Raw genomic sequence first — 18,925 nt, 5'->3', positions numbered from 1 at the left:
TTTGTATAGACCATTTATTGGAAACCTGATAATATTTTACCTTGACAAAAGATACTTATTTTGTTCTGATAGAAAAATAATTAAATGGTACAATATTAATATATAAATTTTTATTAAAACAAACTTTTTTCAACTTTACCGGCATCTTTCATAATATAAGTAATATATTCTCTAAGGTAGTCCAAAAACTTAATTGTTTAAACAGTAATAAATATGTCTCTAGATTTAAATATTTGAGATCAATGAAATAGAAATTATTATTTCTTTAATTACTTGGTGGAGGTTAAATATTTGTGGAACTAGTCAATCAGACAAAGTAACCTCATATCATGTTGATCAGTTACTTGAATACAGCATATGATTAACCCTCATATTGTACTCTGTTAACTAAATAATTCTTTCTGTTTTTTTCCTCATTTCCAACATTGGTATACTAGTGTAAAATGAGTCTCGTGTTGACACACGATAATTAATCTACAAAATAATGTACTCATATAACCATTTTCGAAAGCGATGAAGAGGTACTGATTATAGAGTTTATAAAAACTTAAAACTTCTAGACCAATTCGTGCTGTGCGGTATTGTGTTACAATGTTTTATGGAATTCAATTTTTCAATATTTAAGCTTAATGACAGCTTAACTCAATTAAAATAGGTACTTGTATCCCAAGCGTTAAATAAAGCCCAGAGGCCAATTATTTTTTAATTGTTTACCCGTAATAATTGATTATGTGAAGTATCCATGCAAATATTACGCTCATGAATCTCTATTTTTCGATGTAAAACACGTTGGAACAAAACTTTATACAGTTTGTATTTTCTAATAAATAGTAAATAAATATATTTTACATATTTATCTGTCCGCAGTAAAAACCCAGATTTCTAAAAAGTAATCCTTTTCTGTTATCACATTAAACAATTCTATGTAGTTTAATAATTTGAACATTCGATTCTTTTCATATATATATATATATATATATATATATATATATATATATATATATACCATTGTTGTACTGCATTTATGAAAAGTCTCTTGCACAGGGCATAGTTCCGGACGACTTTAAGGTGGCTGTAGTGGTACCTGTATAAAAGTCAGGTGATGACCAGGAGGTGACATCATATCGTCCAATATCTCTCATAAACACCGCGGCTAAGATATTTGAGACACTAATTAAAGAAACATTATTAAAGTACTTTCAAGAGTTTAGTATATTTTCCACGAATCAATATGGATTTTTACCAGGCAGGGGAACCGACTTGTCCTTGGAAAAGCATATAAGTCATATAACAAATTCAGTTAACGCTCATAAATTTACATTGGCTATTTATTTGGATCTCAGGAAAGCATTTGAGGTTTTAGATATAGATATATTGATACAAAAATTTAGAAAACATGGTATTGGGGGCATGGGTTTGACTTGGTTGATATATTTTTGCAAGCTTCGAAGACAAGTAGTAAAGATAAATAATGTACTGAGTGAGGTTCTAGAATTGCAATTGCAATATGGAACAGCTCAGGGGGAGTGTTGGGCCCTCTTATGTTTTAAATTTATATTAATAATCTTCTAGATATTGACTTTCACTCCTCTATATTTGCATATGCTGATGACACGGCTTTGGTGTGTTCATCTGGCAGCAGTCTCTCTCAGGACAAAGATTGACAGGGACTTGGTAAGGGTGTCGGAATGGTTGGTTACCAACAGGTTGTTAATTAATGTATCCAAGACTAAATATATTCTATTCTTTGATAGTAACAAGCCTAACTCTGACTTGCAGAATATGATTTGTTCTGCCATGGCCACCAATGCTTATACGGCTGTACGTGTTCGAATATAGAAATAGTCGACAATGTAAAATATTTAGGAATGTACGTTGACTCTCAGTTAAAGTGGGGATTCCACGTAACGTACCTGACAAAGAAACTGAGGAAAATCAATTATGCGTTGTACGACATGAAACAGTTTTTGACTAGCGAACTATTAATTCAGTTATACATGTCATGGTTCGAGACCACAATCGTACACTATGGTGGTACCTTTAGCACGGTGTTGAAGCCTATGGTAATGAGTCAGAGGCATGCTTTGCGAACGGTATTTGGACTTCGGCGTACGGACAGAGCTAGTTACTTGTTCAATGATAACAATATCCTAACTTTCAAACAAGTGTATGAGTCTAAGGTATTGATGTATTTTTTATATACACTTGCAGGATTATCCCATTAAAATGACGTACAGGGAAACAAGAGCTGCTCAGTTAACATTTCTCGTTGTACCAAATTATTTTAAAGAAATTGACAGACATCAGTTTTCCTATGTTGGCCCAAAGCTGTTTAATAAATTGGTTGAGAGATATGGCAATGGTATATATTTTGAACTAAAGCCTAAATTTAAGATGAAATTTTAACATTTATAAAGCATAATGTATAAAGTTCATATCAGGAGTAAGTCTGGAATTTGACCTGTTTTCTGTCTTTGTTGTTGATTAGGGTGTATATTATGTCTGGAAACACCCAAATATATCCTTTAATAATTTAAATATAAATTTGAAACCTCTTACAATCGTGATAGAGATTGGGCATCTACTTTTTGGAACAATGTTTTGTTATGTCACACCAACGGGGGACGTCCTGCCGAGGGTATCGTGAATATTCTTAATGGAAGCCTATACCTTGTGATACATAATTTTAAAAGTAATAGCTTACTGAATTGAATGCCACAAACCGCATCTCAAAGGAATTATTCTATCAGAAAATAGAGCATTTTTAGTATTGAAAATTTACTGATGTTCAACAATGTAATTTTAACATGGTTCTTGCCACAAAATGTGTTACACTAATTTTTTAGCATTTTTTTAAATGTTCAATTAAATAAAACAAAAATTTCATTTTAAGCTGGTTCTATTAGCACAAATTTGCCAGTTTTTATTACAGTACAATTATGGAAATACTTATGTTATTGATTTCTTATTACAAATAAAAAATAATGTATGCTGTTAGAAAAGTCTTACAACAAACGTTTTACCTGCATTTGGTGTCAAAGCAATTGTTCGAACTGTGTTCCTTCTACGGTTTGACAATGAGCCAATCTTGTGTAAAATGATTCGACAGAGTTGCCTAACATTTCTTCAGTTATCAAAGCAATCTCCTCTATAATCCTGTTTCTTAGGTCTTCCAAATTATGAGGCTTTCTTCTATAAACATTGGATTTTAAATGACCCCATAGGAAATAATCGATTGGTGACAAATCCGGAGATCTTGGAGGCCATTCGATTTCTCCTCTTCGGCCAATCCATTTATGAGGAAACCTTAAATCCAAATACTCTCTTACCTGTCTCCCATAATGGGGTGGAGCACCATCCTGCTGAAACCATACATTATCAAAGTATTCTCCTGATGCAATTTGAATAGCTGGGATTATTTCATTTTGGAGCATATTGTAGTAAAGTTCGGCATTTAAATTTCCATTGATGAAAAAGGGTCCAACAATTTTGTTACCTAAAATTCCACACCATACGTTCAGTTTTTGTGGTTGCTGTGAATGGGACTCAGTAATCCAATGTGGGTTTTCACTAGCCCAGTAACGGCAATTGTGCCTGTTAACATTGCCATTTAGGAAAAAAGTTGCCTCATCAGAAAATAGTATGTTGGTCAGAAAATCTCTATTGTCATCACATTTGCGCATCACAAGTTCACAAAACTCAACTCTTCTGTCGTAATCATCCTCACTTAACTGTTGGACTAAATGAACTTTAAATAGTTTGTGTTTATTAATTTTCAAAATCTTACTCACAGACATAGGGTGGCATATCATGTTGCTGTGCAGCTTTTCTGAGCGATGTATGTGGGTCTTCAATAAATGTTTGCAAAACATCTAGTGCATGTTCTTCATCTGTTGCAGATAGTATCCTACCCGACTTTGGCCGATTACGTACACTCCCTGTCATTTCAAAACGCTCAATAGTTTTTGATATTGTTGAAACACTTATGAGATTCCTTTCTGGGAAAGTGTCATTAAACAAATTACAAACTTCCCGATAAGATCTTTGACGATCGCCATATCCTCGCATCATCAACAGAGTAATTCGTTCTCTTTCAGACAATTCCATTAAAATGCCAAATAAAAACTGAACTACTGTAATTAGATAACTTGTTGACAGCAATGCTTCAGAGACACTGATTAACTCGACAGGAATGATATGACCTTTGTCCATTTGTAATTCCCAAGCTTAGACCTGTCTAGTGAAAGCTCCATGCTCAACAAACTGAAACCTGTAGACCAGATGATTAATAACACAATAATGTTTCTCATAGGCTAGTGACCTTTGTCTCTTTAAACCTTCCTGCTGACTGGAAAACACCAAGTACAGATTTATAAGTAATCAGAGAAAGTGACTCATAAGTTTTATTCATTGTAATAAAAACTGGTAATTTTGTACTAATGAAACCAGCTTAAAAATAAATTGTTTATTTTATTTTAATTGAACATTTAAAAAATGCTAAAAAATTAGTGTAACACATTTTGTGGCAAGAACCATGTTAAAATTACATTGTTGAACATCAGTAAATTTTCAATACTAAAAATGCTCTATTTTCTGATAGAATAATTCCTTTGAGATGCGGTTTGTGGCATTCAATTCAGTAAGCTATTACCTTTAAAATTATGTATCACAAGGTATAGGCTTCCATTAAGAATATTCACGATACCCTCGGCAGGACGTCCCCCGTTGGTGTGACATAACAAAACATTGTTCCAAAAAGTAGATGCCCAATCTCTATCACGATTGTAAGAGGTTTCAAATTTATATTTAAATTATTAAAGGATATATTTGGGTGTTTCCAGACATAATATACACCCTGTATATATATTTATTTATTTATAAAATTATATGTACTGTTATTGTTGTTGTGTTAATTTATTGTTGTTACTTGTTGATTTGCTTCTATGTTTATACCTTGTTACTTGCTTATATTATTATATTGTATTATTTATCTCTTGTTATTTATATACATAAATATGTGTGTATGTAGGTGTGGTGGCCTATATGTATGTAGATTTACATGCATATATACAAACATTGTTGTTGATGGATATAAGTATGTATTCGTACGTGTTTAGTTGTTAACAGTAGCAAATTAAAGAACATCGTTGGCTCAATCAATTCATTTGTGTCATGACAAGTTTACTAGAGTAAAATTTAAACATATTATATTTAAACATATTTATATACTGGAAAAATGCATTTGTCTCAAATATCTATTTTTAGTGTTTAATATATTTTTTTAGTGTTTAAATGGAATAGTGGTAAATAACTTGCGCATGGAAGATGATCAGAAAATAACTAACTAAAAGTAAAGCAATGACTGTCAAAATAAGCAAAGTACTTTAGTAAGCCAACTTTACTTCCCGCATGCGCCATTATAGGGGCATTGGGAATGTACGGTTAAGAATGCATGTAACGATAGATATATAAAATGCATGTACTGTTAATTTTTTGCATGTATTCAACTTTGTTATTCTCTGAATAAAGATCTTTTGAACTTGAACTTGAACTGTATAAAAGAGCTGTGAGGATAGACAGGGTCTGAACAACATTGGCTTGATGAATGATTCCGCTATGTCTAGCGGTACTGGGCAGCGGAGCTAAGAGGATAGTTAGGGTCTGACCAACATCGAGCCGATGACAGATTCCGCTATGTCCAATGGTACTGGATATTGGAGCTATGATGACCTGTAAGAATGGACAGGGGTTGAACAACATCGTACTGGTGAATTATTCTACTATGTTCAGTGGTACTGCACAGGGAGCTGTAAGGAGAGACATGGACTGAACAATATCAAGCTAATGAATGATTCGGCTATGTCTAGTGGTACTGTATAGGAGTGCTGTGAGGATAGACAGACTCTGAGAATTATCGAACTGATGAATAATTCCGCTATGTGTAGTTCTACTGAATAAGAGAGCTGTGAAGACAGACAGGAGCTAAACAACATCCACCTAATGAATGATTCCGTTATATCCAGTGGTACTGGATTGGGGAGCTGTGAAGTTAGACAGAGGCCGAACATCATCGAGCTGATTAATGATTCCACTATGTGCAGTGGTACTGAACAGGAGAGCTGTCAGGATGGACAGGGGCTGTACAACATCGAGCTGATAAATGATTCCACTATGTCCAGTGGTTCTGCACAGGGGAACTGTGAGGCCAAACAAAAGCTGAACAAAATCGAGTTAATAAATGATTCCGCTATGTCTAATGGTAATGTATAGGAAATTTATGAGGACAGACAGGCCTGTACAACATCGACATAATGAATGATTCCGCTATGTCCAGTGGTACTGGACAGGGGAGCTGTGAAGTTAGACAGGTAAATTATTCAGCTATGTCTATTGGTATTTATTGGAGAGCTGTAAGAATAGACAGGGGCTGAATAACATCAAGCAGATGAATGATTCCGCTATGTCTATTTCTAATGTATAAGAGATTTGTGATAATAGATAGGGGCTGAACAACATCGAGCTTATGAATGTTTCCTCTATGTCCAGTGGTACTACACAGGGGAGCTGTAAGTACAGACAAAGGCTGCTGAACAACATCAAGCTGATGAATGATTCCGCTATGTATATTTCTAATGTAAGAGAGCTGTGATAATAGATAGGGGCTGAACAATATCGAGCTGATGAATGATTCCACTATGTCCAGTGATACTGCACAGGAGAGCTGTCATGATAGAAAGGAGCTGAATAAGATAGAGCTGATAAATGATATCGCTATGTCCAGTGGTTCTGCACAGGGGAACTGTGAGCCCAAACAAAAGCTGAACAAAATCGAGCTGATAAATGATTCCGCTATGTCTATTGGTAATGTATAGAAGAGCTGTGAGGATAGACAGGGGCTGGACAATATTGAGATAATGAATGTTTCCGCTATATCCTGGGGTACTGTAAAAAAGAGCATTACATGATAGACAGGCGCTGAACAACATCGAGCTGATGAATGATTCCACTATGTATAGTGGTACTGCACAGGGGAGCTGTGAGAATACACAGGGGCTGAAAATCATCAAGCTGATAAATATTTTCTTTATGTCCAGTGGTACTGCACAGGGGAGCTGTAAGGACAGACAGGGGCTGGACAACATCGAGCTAATGATTGATTCGGCTATGTCTTATTGGTAATGTATAGGAGACCTGTCAGGATAGATAGGGGCTGAACATCTTTGAGCTGATGAATGATTCCACTATGTCCAGTGGTACTGCACAGGGGAGTTGTGAGGATAGACAGGTGCTGAACAACATCGAGCTAATGAATGATTCTACAATGTCTAGTGGTACTGGACAGGTGAGCTGTGAGGATAGACATGGACTTAACAATATCGAGCTGAATAATGAATCCGCCATATGCAGTTGTACTGGACGGGGGGCCGTGAGAATAGATAGGGGCAGAAAAACATCGAGCTAATGAATGATTCCGCTTTGTCCAGTGGTACAGTATAGGAGAGCTGTGAGGATAGACAGGGGCTGAACAACATCAAGCTGATAAAAGATTTCACTATGTCTAGTGGTACTGCACAGGGGAGCTGTGAGGATAGATAGAAGCTGAACAACATCGAGCTGATGAATGTATTCCGCTATGTCCAGTGGTACTGGATATTGTAGCTTTGAGGATAGACAGAAGCTAAACATTATCGAGCTGATAAAAGACTACAGTTTGTCTAGTGGTACTGCACGGGGGAGTTATGAGACCAGACATGGGCTGAATAACATTGAGCTGATGAATGATTCCACTATGTCCAGTGGTACTGCACAGGGAACTATGAGGATAGACAGGGCTGAACATTATCGAGCTGATGATAATTGCTCTGTGTCCAGTGGTACTGCACTAGGGAATTGTGAGGATACAAAGGGGCTGAACAACAATGAGCTGATTAATGATTCCACTGTGTCCAGTGGTACTGGACAGGTGAGCTGTGATGATAGAAATGGGCAAAACAATATCGAGCTGAAAAATGAATCCGCCATATGCAGTTGTACTGGACAGGGGAGCTTTGATGACAGACAGAGACTTAACAACATCGAGCTAATGAATGATTCCCCTATGTCTAGGGGTATTGTATACGAGAGCTGTGAGGACAGACGGGGGCTGAACAACATCGAGCTAATGATTGATTCCATTATATCCAGTAGTACTGTATAGAAGAGCTGTGAGGAGAGACAGACGCTGAAAAATCGAGTTGATTAATGATTGCGCTATGTGTAGTTCTACTGTATAAGAGAGCTGTGACGATAGACATTGACTGAACAACATCGACCTGATGAGGGATTCCGCTTTGTCCAGTGGTATTGGATATTAGAGTTGTGAAGATAGGCAGGGGCTGAACACCATCGAGCTGATAAATGATTCCACTATGTCCAGGTGTACTGCACAGTGGAGCATTAAGGATAGACGAGGACTAAACCACATCGAGCTAATGAATGATTCCATTATGCCTAGTGGTACTGCACAGGGGAGCTGTAAGAATAGATAGGGGCTGAACAACATCGTGCTGATGTATAATTACTCTATGTCCACTGGTACTGCACAAGGGAGCTATGAGACGAGACATGGGCTGAACAACAATGAGCTGATGAATGATTTCACTATGTCTAGTGGTACTGCACAGGGGAGCTGTGAGGATTGATAGGGGCTGAACAACATCAATATGACGAATGATTCCGCTATGTCCAGTGGTACTGGATATTGGAGCTGTGAGGATAGACAGGAGCTGGACATCATTAAGCTGATGAATGTTTCCTCTATGTCTAGTGGTACTGTACAGGGGAACTGTATGGACAGTCAAGTGCTGAACAACATCGAGCTGATAATGAATTCCACCACGTGCAGTGGTACTTGACAGGGAACTGTAAGGATAGACAGCAGCTGAACAATATCGAGTTATGAATGATTCCACTATATCCAGTGGTACTGTATAGGAGAGCTGTTAGGATAGTCAGGGGCTGAACAACATCGATCTGATGAATAAATCCGCTTTATCCAGTGGTACTGTATAGGAGAGCTGTGAGGATAGACAGGGGCTAAACAACATCGAGCTAATAAATGATTCTACTATGTCTAGTGGTATTGCACAGGGGAGCTGTAAGAATAGACAGGGGCTGAACAACATTGTGCTGATGAATGATTCCACTATGTCCAATTGTAATACACAGGGGAGCTGTAATGATAGTCAGGGGCTGAACAACATCGATCTGATGAATAAATCCGCTTTATCCAGTGGTACTGTATAGGGGAGCTGTGAGGATAGACAGGGGCTAAACAACATCGAGCTAATAAATGATTCTACTATGTCTAGTGGTATTGCACAGGGGAGCTGTAAGAATAGACAGGGGCTGAACAACATCGTGCTGATGAATGATTCCACTATGTCCAATGGTAATACACAGGGGAGCTGTAATGATAGTCAGGGGCTGAACAACATCGATCTGATGAATAAATCCGCTTTATCCAGTGGTACTGTATAGGAGAGCTGTGAGAATAGACAGAGGCTAAACAACATCGAGCTAATAAATGATTCTACTATGTCTAGTGGTATTGCACAGGGGAGCTGTAAGAATAGACAGGGGCTGAACAACATCGTGCTGATGAATGATTCCACTATGTCCAATGGTAATACACAGGGGAGCTGTAATGATAGTCAGGGGCTGAACAACATCGATCTGATGAATAAATCCGCTTTATCCAGTGGTACTGTATAGGAGAGCTGTGAGAATATACAGGGGCTAAACAACATCGAGCTAATAAATGATTCTACTATGTCTAGTGGTATTGTACAGGGGAGCTGTAATGATAGACAGGGGCCGAACAACATTGAGCTGATGAATGATAGCACTATGTCCAGTGGTTCTGCACAGGGGAACTGTATGGCCAAACTAAAGCTGATCAACATCGAGCTGATAATTGATTCCGCTATGTCTAGTGGTATTTTATAGGACAGTTGTGAGGACAGTCAGGGCTAAACAATCTCGAGCTAATGAATGTCTATTTGTAATGTATAGGGGAGCCCTGAGGATAGACAGGGGCTGAACAACATCGAGCTAATGAACGATTCCGCTATGTCCAGTGGTACTGTATAGGAGTGCTGTAAGGATAGACGCTGTAAGGATAGTGCTGAATCATCAGACGCTGAACTAAATCGAGTTGTAAATGATTCCGCTATGTGTAGTTCTACTGTGAATCATCTTGTACATTGAAAAAATAAATAGTAGGAACAAAATGCGTAAGGAATGGATATCTAATAACTTAATAAATCTTATAAACTGGAAAAACGTCTTATATGTAAGGGAGATGTAAGGATAGACAGGGAATGAACATCATCGAGCTGATGAATGTTCCACTATGTCCAGTGGTACTGCACTTGGGATCCATGAGGATAGACAGTTGCTAAACAACATCGAGCTGATAAATGATTCCACTATGTCTAGTGGTACTGGACAGGTGAGCTGTGAGGATAGACATGGACTTAACAATATCGAGCTGAAAAATGAATCCGCCATATGCAGTTGTACTGGACGGGGGAGCTGTGAGGACAGGCAGAGGCTGAACCACATCGAGCTAATGAAAGATTCCCCTATGTCTAGTAATACTGTATACGAGACATGTGAGGACAGACGGGGGCTGAACAACATCGAGCTGATAAATTATTCGGCTAAGTCCAGTGGTACTGTATAGGAGAGCTGTAAGGACAGGCAGGGGCTGAACAACCTCGAGCTAATGTATGATTTCGCTATGTCTAGTGGTAATGTATAGAAGAGCTGTGAAGACAGACAGGGTTTGAACAATATCGAAGTGGTGTATTAATCGGCTATGTCAAATGGTAATTGTATAGGAAAGCTGTGAGGACAGACAAAGGCTGAACAACATCAAGCTAATGAATTATTCCGGTATTTATAGTGGTAATGTATAGGAGAGCTGTGAGGACAAACAGGGGCTGAACAATATCGAGCTAATGAATAATTCCCCAATGTCTAGTAGTACCATATACGAGAGCTGTGAGGACAGACATTGGCTAAACAACATCGAGCTAATGAATGGTTCGGCTATGTTTTGTGTTAATGTATAGGAGAGCTGTGAAAACAGACAGTGTCTGAACAAATTAAGCTAATGAATGATTCCGCTATAACTAGTAATAATGTATAGGAGAGCTCTTAGAATAGACAGAGTCCAAACAACATCGACCTGATGAATAATTCCGCCATATCCAGTGGTACTAGACCGGTGAGCTGTGAGGATAGACACAGGATAAACAACATCGACCTGATGAATAATTCCGCCATATCCAGTGGTACTAGACCGGTGAGCTGTGAGGATAGACACAGGATAAACAACATCGAACTGATGAATAATTTCGCCATATCCAGTGGTACTAGACCGGTGAGCTGTGAGGATAGACACAGGATAAACAACATCGAACTGATGAATAATTTCGCCATATCCAGTGGTACTAGACCGGTGAGCTGTGAGGATAGACACAGGATAAACAACATCGAACTGATGAATAATTTCGCCATATCCAGTGGTACTAGACCGGTGAGCTGTGAGGATAGACACAGGATAAACAACATCGAACTGATGAATAATTTCGCCATATCCAGTGGTACTAGACCGGTGAGCTGTGAGGATAGACACAGGATAAACAACATCGAACTGGTGAATTGTTCGGCTATGTGTAGTGCTACTGTGTCAGAGAGCTGTGAGGATAGTAAGGGGTTGAATAACATCGAACTGGTGTATTATTTGGCTATTTCTAGTGGTAAATGTATAGGAAAGCTGTGAGGATAGACAGGGGCTGAACATCATCAATCTAATGAATAATTCCGCCATGTCCAGTGGTACTGGAAAGGTGAGCTGTGAGGATAGACATAGGCTTAACAACATCGAGCTGAAAGATTAATCGGCTATGTCTAGTGGTACTGTATAGGAGAGCTGTGAGGTCAGACAGGGTCTGATCATCGAGCTGATGAATGATTCCGCTATGTCTAGTGGTATGTAATAGAGCTGTGATGATAGACAGGGGCTCTGAACAACATCGAGCTAATGAATAATTCCGCCATGTCCAGTGGTACTGGAAAGGTGAGCTGTGAGGATAGACATTGGCTGAACAACATAGAGCTGATGAATGATTTCGCTTTAGTGCTATCTTTTATTTACAGTAAACAGTGTTTTGATGATAAAAACGCTACGACTAAATGATATATTTGTTGACAAATTGTAATACTATTTGTGAGACTAAATTAGCTTGAAAGGGATAGAATAGTCTCTTTTAGGCGTAATTCTTAATATTTTGCATACGGTTATAGAGCTTACTGTCTGTATAACAATTTAAGTAATTTTCGTTAGTGTTATGATCATTATTACGTTAGTTCAATGTCCGCTGAAAATGAAGAAAACCTATTTTTCTTCTTATATTGTTTTTCGGAATTAATTTAAAAATATTATGTTGATATCTAATATGCTATTTTATTAACTGTTTCAATCTGTATCTATTGTTTTGTATATATTTTTTATGTTATTAAAATAATAATAATATGTTTTAAAAGGAACAATTCAATCAATCAATAGAACTAAAAATTAATTATTGAATTACTTTATCATATTACAATAGTTTTATGCACATATTATTTTCAAAGTGCACAGCTACTGCAAAGTAAATCCAAAATTTCGGTTAGAAAATATAATAATTTAAAACATAAATGTACCTCCAATGCTGTAATAACATCTCTTACTTTTTCAAGTTTTTAACAGTCAAGTAACAAATCAGCCGATTCTAGTGCTAGGTGCTAGGTCACGGAGGAGCGCCTATGTGAGAGAGATAGAGTGATACGCCAATTTGTGCTGCTACCTAACAGATATGTATTCAACTACAGTTCGTGGACTGTAGCTGCGCGCATGACCTTGAGTGTGTGTGATATGTTAGGTGTGGCGGTGTAGCATTATGCGCTGCGTCCCGAAAACATTTCCTGTGACTCCCTCTTTCAGGAATCGTATTGGCCCAAATAATCACACTCGCTAAAATCAGTCTTTTTGTGACAGTGCTGATTGTGGTGGGATTGAATAATAAGAGAATACCAAATAATAGCAATAATAGGACATATCCTTGTTTTTCAGTTGTTATAGTGTTGTTTAACGTATTTTTGAAAAAGAGGTATTTGTCAATACTAATTTGCAAATCGATATCGTGAGTTTAAAGTCGTTAAAGAGATTGTTGCGCCTTCATCTCAGCGGCTAACACGAAAACTCAACCCGCCACACAGATAGCGTGTATTTGTTGAAAGGTTAGTATTTGGGCCCTACGAGCACAGCTAAATTCCTCCAACTGTACAAGAGCACGTGATTTCCTGCTACTGTATGGTTCACTTTACTTATCTTTCCACTGTACCCATCCACTTATTAGGCCCACAAACATCTCAACAATTAGTAGATAACATTACATACCTTAATAAATAATACTACAATCTTAATATCTAAGTTTTATATATAAATTATTTTTATATAATTCATGATAATTAATAATTTACAATTTTACCGATTTCCATGAAACAGAAATTTTATGTCGTTTACTGTATTATTTATTTAATATATCTGACTTCATTTTTTTTACACTATGCTTTTTTATAAATGAGGAACAAGAAAAAAGTTAATTTCACTTCTACGTATTGCTTTAAGTACATACAGTTTCAAGTGGAAAGATCATTTTTATTAATTTAATTTTCTTGTTTACATAAGAAACATATTGAAGCATACAGTTTTTTTCCATATAATATACTATTACATTTTATATAATTGTTTTAATATTCTACCCATTTGATCACCAACTATGGAGGTAAAAGAGTGATTTTATCATTTTTTGTCGAAACTAAAATTTTACCAGTCTAAGTCATATTGATATCCTACTATTTTACAACTAAAGCTTTAATTATTAGGCTACCTTAACGAATATTAGTGACATAATACAACTTTTTAAAATATAATCATAAATATTTGAGTTGAATAATCTAATTTCATATTCCGTATAAAAGTTCACTGTAGAAGACTTGGTTTGACTTTAGGGATAGCTGAAATGAGAATCAAACTGTCAGTATAATGGTTGATGTAGCACTGTGTCAATATGTAGTAGAGAGTCGATACATTTTTGCAACACGTGTTTCAGGTATACTCCGCTCAGGCTGATTTGATCTATGGTATGTATATATGGAATCTGTGATGTGACGATAGGATGAGTATAGACAGGCGACAAACATGGCTGCCCGGAGATAAGTCACGGAGATGAGTCACTCTAGACGTAAGCACAGAGTTGGCTGACGCTGCTAAACATCTACATCTGACCCATCTTGGTCAACAGATTTCTTTAGTTACGACACTGTTACTAACAGCCAGTTAAAAAATTGAAAATCAAGGAAGGCTGGTTCACAAGTGCAAGTTTTAAAGATCAAACTAAAATAAAACATGTTTTCCAATATAGTCTAATTTCTTTTATAACCAACGAGAATTATATTTAAACCCAGACACGAATATGAGTGTTTGCATATGGTATAATCAAAACGCATTCAATTCATGATACCAAAGTTATTTATATTTTAATTTTAAAATTATGCAATGGAAATAATATATATCACGTAACTATACATCTGAATACGTACACCACACCACGTAAACTCAGTCTGTATAGAAGACAAGTTTACGTAGATAGACATTTACCTTATTATCTGTTTATATCGCATATCAGTTCTATCTAGTCTACTGTCATTTTCAGAATGGATTTTAATTTCCGTCAAGCAGAATACAGTAGTTTTTCCGATTACAAGTAAACGATGTAGTCCTAAAAGTGAGTTTAAATAAGGAAGGATTTGCTAATTGCCTTCCGAGCTTAATATAGATATGAAAAATAAACCCTCAGCAGCAGCATGTTAATAGGTTTTAAAATTACAGAAAACCATAACATGAAAGGAACTGATGACTACTGAATTACTTATTTAATTATGGAATTGTGTCATATTTTAGTAAATAAATTTGTAATAACTAACTAAAATTCGAGTTTTCAGATTCGCACTGCGTCAAAACATTGATAACACGATAACATTCTTGGAATACCACGGCTTCTCCGCGGAGTCATCAGTCAAATGATTACTAACAGACAAAATATGTAACATGTTTAGTTTCAGTTTCATTTATGTTGACTAAATAAATATTGCTCTCCGGTGCGAGGTTGAAATATTTCAGTAATGTAAGCCTAATATTGTAATCAATGTTAGACACAGTGAGAACCTGAAAATTTAGATGTTAGCCTTGACATCGGCTGTGGAAGCCAAACAACTAAGATTGGCAACAATACAAAAAGTAATGTAAAATGAACTATTTACTATCTAAGTGGGATTTAGTGTAATTTAATTACTCATAATCAAAAAACACTAACAGTAGTCTAATCTTTGTATCAAACATAGGATGACTGACTTAAGAATATGTCCTATGGGATTTATTGTTCAATGCTAGATTTTTTGTATAGTTTAGAAAACTGGGAGTTAGGTTATGTGTATATTTCCTTCCATAGTTATAACGAGTTTATGTAACAGAGACTAACGAGTTGTTCAGTGATTGGTAGTTTACACGACCTACGTATTGGCCAAGAAGTATGCACTATAGGCTCTAGAGGCTTGTCGGCACCTACGCGACATCAAAAGAAACCCCTTCACTTAAGCCACCTGTAGTCCTAGAAACTGCCCCCATGACCGGCTCCGCAATTTAATATTCCACACGCCTTGTAGTATCGCTATTGTTGTGTTTCAAGTTTCCATGAAACTTTATCTGAACAATATTTATAACAATTATATTTCTTTAATAGTAAATTAATAAAAACAAGGCGATTTCAAAGTTTTATCTTAAATAGTGAATAAGAATTGTTCAAATTTATTTGAAATTGAGTTTATCAGAAGAAATTATCAACAGTAGATACATAGTATGTGAATGTTAGGTTTTGCTCATTTTACTGATTTAGTCCCATAAGTTAGATTAGTGATTTTCATTTAGCCTATATTTTGACTAGGCTGTAAGATTATTGTTGGCCTTTAATGTACTAATTATGTTATCGTTTTGAATTTTAAATGTCGCATGAATTTAAACAAGCACAAACGACCTATAAAATAAATGTTTGGAACAGTGTCCCAATTCACAGTTAGTCTATGATCTAAGTTATTTTATACAATGTCATAACAATCTTGGACTTATATTAATGTTGCGACCTTTTTTATCTGGTTGTACTATTTAATGCTGTTATGGTACTTTGTTATTATCCGGACAGATCGTCTAACTTTTTCGACGTCAGGAAACGTTGGCCGATCTAGGACCTGATCTGAGGTCAGAAAAGTACTGATCGGAAATGCCTCTGGCCGTCAGTGTGCGTTTCAGTGACGCCTTTGGTGCCATCTCACACTTCTAGCGAAAAAAGGAAAAACATTCCTCGAGCGCTCATTAAATTGTTATATTTATAGTACGTATGTATTTACCTACTACTTACATAGCCTAATAATAAATAATAGATGGGGACAGCAAGTCCCCATCCTCCTTCTCGCCGATATCACAGAAAACAAGATCGACCGTCATAATGACATGTAATTTTTTGCAGTGAGTCATATAATGTCTGTTCTTTCTAATGATGTAGTGTTTTAGGACTCCGGTAAGAAAAACAAATCTAAAAATAGTGGCCTCCAGATAATACTACCAAAGTACCGATTTTGTTATGACGAATTAGACAAATTAAATTTACTTCACTGCAATTTTAATTTATACTACTGTATATTTTTAAGGTTAACATAGAAAACAAAACTACCTTCTTTATGTGTCCCTTTCTTTTGCAGCACACATGTTTAATGGATACTCGAACCAACGCCTTTCTAGACTCAGAAGAGCTGAAATATTTAAATTAGATGTGGGTTTCGTATGAACTTTCACATTTCTCAAACAACAGACTCTGGGAAAAAACCAAAACTCATTTACTAGGCCGGCCCCTAACATCACAATCCCAAGGGAAACCCGACTCTGAGCCGTGTCCGCTCCGCCTCTTGCTGAGCTATAATCATTCACAAAATCAATAGAGCCTGTCTGGCGAGCTCGCATTGGCTAGGCCATGTGGAGTTGAATTTCTCCCCACACGCTCGCTCCGGCCGGGCTCTACATCACGAACAATAAGCTCGCGCTTACATTTCGCTTAGACTTACACGGTTTTACTATGCACAGGCTTCACGATTTTAAACCGAGCATCTGTCGAAAACTCAAAACTAGGTTGTTGGAGAAAATCAAACTTTATCCACCAAGACAGAATACACATTGAGCTTCAACTAAGCACACACAAAGTATGAGTATAGCAGCGTTTATGATTGGATGAATTACTAAATTACCTTAATCCTCATTGAACAATATAATGACAGACCCACGCGATGTTGCCATACAACTCCCACCCGACACGGCATCGCTCGCTAGTGGCCTGACACCAGAGAGTGAGTGCAGTTGGCGGAAACCAATAGAATGACAAGGCCCACGCGATGTTGCCACACAACTCCCGCCCGAGACGGCAACGCTCGCTGTGGTCGACAGACCTTTGACTATTGTACAAACCTCTAACTAACACTGACACTGAACAATGAAATCTTATCGGTTTAAATATAAAGGTTCGACAGTAAATTATTAAAAATGCTATGATAGTTCGCTACGTATTTTATATTTTAATTACTTTTATGGTTTAATAATGTTGTTACAAACAAACCGTCGAATACAACAGAATAAATCGTCCTGTCAGTTTATCAGTGCTGCTCATTTACAATACGACATTGTTATGTCGTAGCCAAATCTTCTTCATGTTCACTTTTTTCCTCATTGCTACTCGTGTCAGAATTATCTGCTAAGTTTATAATGATTTGCTCTACAACACTTGTGCACATTCCTTTTCAAAATCAATTACTGCAAGGCTTATGCGTGCCGAACTCTTTAGTGACTTTATTCAGATCATCGTGAACAAGTTTCTCAACTGTTCTCTTTAGCCGAACTGGCATGACAAATTATAATCTTCTACCTTTGCCGACAGGAGTCCACCACGCTTAGTCGTATCGAGGCCATATGTAGATTACCGATTGTTGTTTTCATTAACACACGTCTCATCGCGGTAATATTTGAGGCCACAACCACCAGATTCTCTAAGCTCTTGCACCTATCTCAAAAACATTGAACGAGCCGCTACAACATAATTTCGTTCCAATAAAAACTTCTGCCACTATTGGTTTTCTTGTACCTGAAACCAACATGCCTTGGTAAACTATTTTTTAAGTTAGTGATTCGATGTAATCAACTTTTCATTCGAGATCCTGTTAGATTCTTTTTAATTTTGAAAATTCTGTGTTGTAGTATGACAAAACATTTTGTCTAAAACCATCCTTATCAAAGTCATAACATCCTGTTATTTTGATTTCCAACTTCTTGTGACGGCTAATTTTTTATACTTATTTTGTTAACAGTTCTTTCACTTACACCGCAAGCCTTAGCGCACAGTTTATCGCTTTGCTTAAAGTTCAAAGTTTCTCGGAAATGTTTCAGTGACAAGTGATCTACAGTAGACTGACTCCCTTTGGTTCGGCCTCCAGATAAATCCTTCGTCTTCTTGGAAATGATGAACCGCCCGCAGAACAGTTTCCTACGACAAAAATCGACGGTATGCAACTTGTTTATTACGTTTCCGGCCAAACGTAAACAAATCATCTCAGTTCAGATGAGGATCGATTTCTTTTGTTACATAATTCGTGTTTAACTGTTAAGTGTCTGCAGGAAAACACGTTTTAGAAAATTAAAAAACGTTAGAGAGAGAGAGAGAGAGAGTGAGAAGGGGAC

Source organism: Homalodisca vitripennis, chromosome X (assembly GCF_021130785.1).
Source record: "Homalodisca vitripennis isolate AUS2020 chromosome X, UT_GWSS_2.1, whole genome shotgun sequence".
Lineage (NCBI taxonomy): Eukaryota > Metazoa > Arthropoda > Insecta > Hemiptera > Cicadellidae > Homalodisca > Homalodisca vitripennis.
Note: the sequence above shows the minus strand (reverse complement) of the source record.